The sequence below is a fragment of the Musa acuminata genome, unplaced genomic scaffold (genome assembly GCF_036884655.1).
Source record: "Musa acuminata AAA Group cultivar baxijiao unplaced genomic scaffold, Cavendish_Baxijiao_AAA HiC_scaffold_1136, whole genome shotgun sequence".
NCBI lineage: Eukaryota > Viridiplantae > Streptophyta > Magnoliopsida > Zingiberales > Musaceae > Musa > Musa acuminata.
In genome coordinates this window covers 5,030,001-5,032,500 of record NW_027021348.1, presented here as the reverse complement: position 1 = coordinate 5,032,500, position 2,500 = coordinate 5,030,001, and positions in this window count along the sequence as shown.

Genomic DNA, 2,500 nt, shown 5'->3' with positions numbered 1-2,500 from the left:
GGCCTGTTTTTGCGTTGCGCGGTGACCATCTTGAGCGGAGCAAAATGTCAGCCATCTCAGCACCCTGGAACCCCCCGGGTGGCACAGGGCTGGATGGGGCTTTCGTATAGCAGGGACGGTGATGCCTCTCGCTTCGCTCGCTGTCCGCCGCTCGCTGCTCGCTCGCGCAGCCAAAAATGGCCAGTTTTGGCCCGTTTTTGGGCCGTTTTGGCCTGTTTTTGGGCTGTTCTTGCGTCGCGCGGTGACCGTCGTGAGCGGAGCAAAATGTCAGCCATCTCAGCACCCTGGAACCCCCCGGGTGGCACAGGGCTGGATGGGGCTTTCGTATAGCAGGGACGGTGCTGCCTCTCGCTTCGCTCGCTGTCCGCCGCTCGCCGCTCGCTCGCGCAGCCAAAAATGGCCAGTTTTGTCCCGTTTTTGGGCCGTTTTGGCCTGTTTTTGGGCTGTTCTTGCGTCGCGCGGTGACCGTCGTGAGCGGAGCAAAATGTCAGCCATCTCAGCACCCTGGAACCCCCCGGGTGGCACAGGGCTGGATGGGGCTTTCGTATAGCAGGGACGGTGCTGCCTCTCGCTTCGCTCGCTGTCCGCCGCTCGCCGCTCGCTCGCGCAGCCAAAAATGGCCAGTTTTGGCCCGTTTTTGGGCCGTTTTGGCCAGTTTTTGGCCTGTTCTTGCGTCGCGCGGTGACCGTCGTGAGCGGAGCAAAATGTCAGCCATCTCAGCACCCTGGAACCCCCCGGGTGGCACAGGGCTGGATGGGGCTTTCGTATAGCAGGGACGGTGCTGCCTCTCGCTTCGCTCGCTGTTCGCCGCTCGCCGCTCGCTCGCGCAGCCAAAAATGGCCAGTTTTGGCCCGTTTTGGCCAGTTTTTGGCCTGTTTTTGCGTTGCGCGGTGACCATCTTGAGCGGAGCAAAATGTCAGCCATCTCAGCACCCTGGAACCCCCCGGGTGGCACAGGGCTGGATGGGGCTTTCGTATAGCAGGGACGGTGATGCCTCTCGCTTCGCTCGCTGTCCGCCGCTCGCTGCTCGCTCGCGCAGCCAAAAATGGCCAGTTTTGGCCCGTTTTTGGGCCGTTTTGGCCTGTTTTTGGGCTGTTCTTGCGTCGCGCGGTGACCGTCGTGAGCGGAGCAAAATGTCAGCCATCTCAGCACCCTGGAACCCCCCGGGTGGCACAGGGCTGGATGGGGCTTTCGTATAGCAGGGACGGTGCTGCCTCTCGCTTAGCTCGCTGTCCGCCGCTCGCCGCTCGCTCGCGCAGCCAAAAATGGCCAGTTTTGTCCCGTTTTTGGGCCGTTTTGGCCTGTTTTTGGGCTGTTCTTGCGTCGCGCGGTGACCGTCGTGAGCGGAGCAAAATGTCAGCCATCTCAGCACCCTGGAACCCCCCGGGTGGCACAGGGCTGGATGGGGCTTTCGTATAGCAGGGATGGTGCTGCCTCTCGCTTCGCTCGTTGTCCGCCGCTCGCCGCTCGCTCGCGCAGCCAAAAATGGCCAGTTTTGGCCCGTTTTTGGGCCGTTTTGGCCAGTTTTTGGCCTGTTCTTGCGTCGCGCGGTGACCGTCGTGAGCGGAGCAAAATGTCAGCCATCTCAGCACCCTGGAACCCCCTGGGTGGCACAGGGCTGGATGGGGCTTTCGTATAGCAGGGACGGTGCTGCCTCTCGCTTCGCTCGCTGTCCGCCGCTCGCCGCTCGCTCGCGCAGCCAAAAATGGCCAGTTTTGGCCCGTTTTGGCCAGTTTTTGGCCTGTTTTTGCGTTGCGCGGTGACCATCTTGAGCGGAGCAAAATGTCAGCCATCTCAGCACCCTGGAACCCCCCGGGTGGCACAGGGCTGGATGGGGCTTTCGTATAGCAGGGACGGTGATGCCTCTCGCTTCGCTCGCTGTCCGCCGCTCGCTGCTCGCTCGTGCAGCCAAAAATGGCCAGTTTTGGCCCGTTTTTGGGCAGTTTTGGCCAGTTTTTGGCCTGTTCTTGCGTTGCACGGTGACCGTCGTGAGCGGAGCAAAATGACAGCCATCTCAGCACCCTGGAACCCCCCGGGTGGCACAGGGCTGGATGGGGCTTTCGTATAGCAGGGACGGTGCTGCCTCTCGCTTCGCTCGCTGTCCGCCGCTCGCCGCTCGCTCGCGCAGCCAAAAATGGCCAGTTTTGGCCCGTTTTTGGGCCGGTTTGGCCAGTTTTTGGCCTGTTCTTGCGTCGCGCGGTGACCGTCGTGAGCGGAGCAAAATGTCAGCCATCTCAGCACCCTGGAACCCCCCGGGTGGCACAGGGCTGGATGGGGCTTTCGTATAGCAGGGACGGTGCTGCCTCTCGCTTCGCTCGCTGTTCGCCGCTCGCTCGCGCAGCCAAAAATGGCCAGTTTTGGCCCGTTTTTGGGCCGTTTTGGCCAGTTTTTGGCCTGTTCTTGCGTTGCGCGGTGACCGTCGTGAGCGGAGCAAAATGTCAGCCATCTCAGCACCCTGGAACCCCCCGGGTGGCACAGGGCTGGATGGGGCTTTCGTATA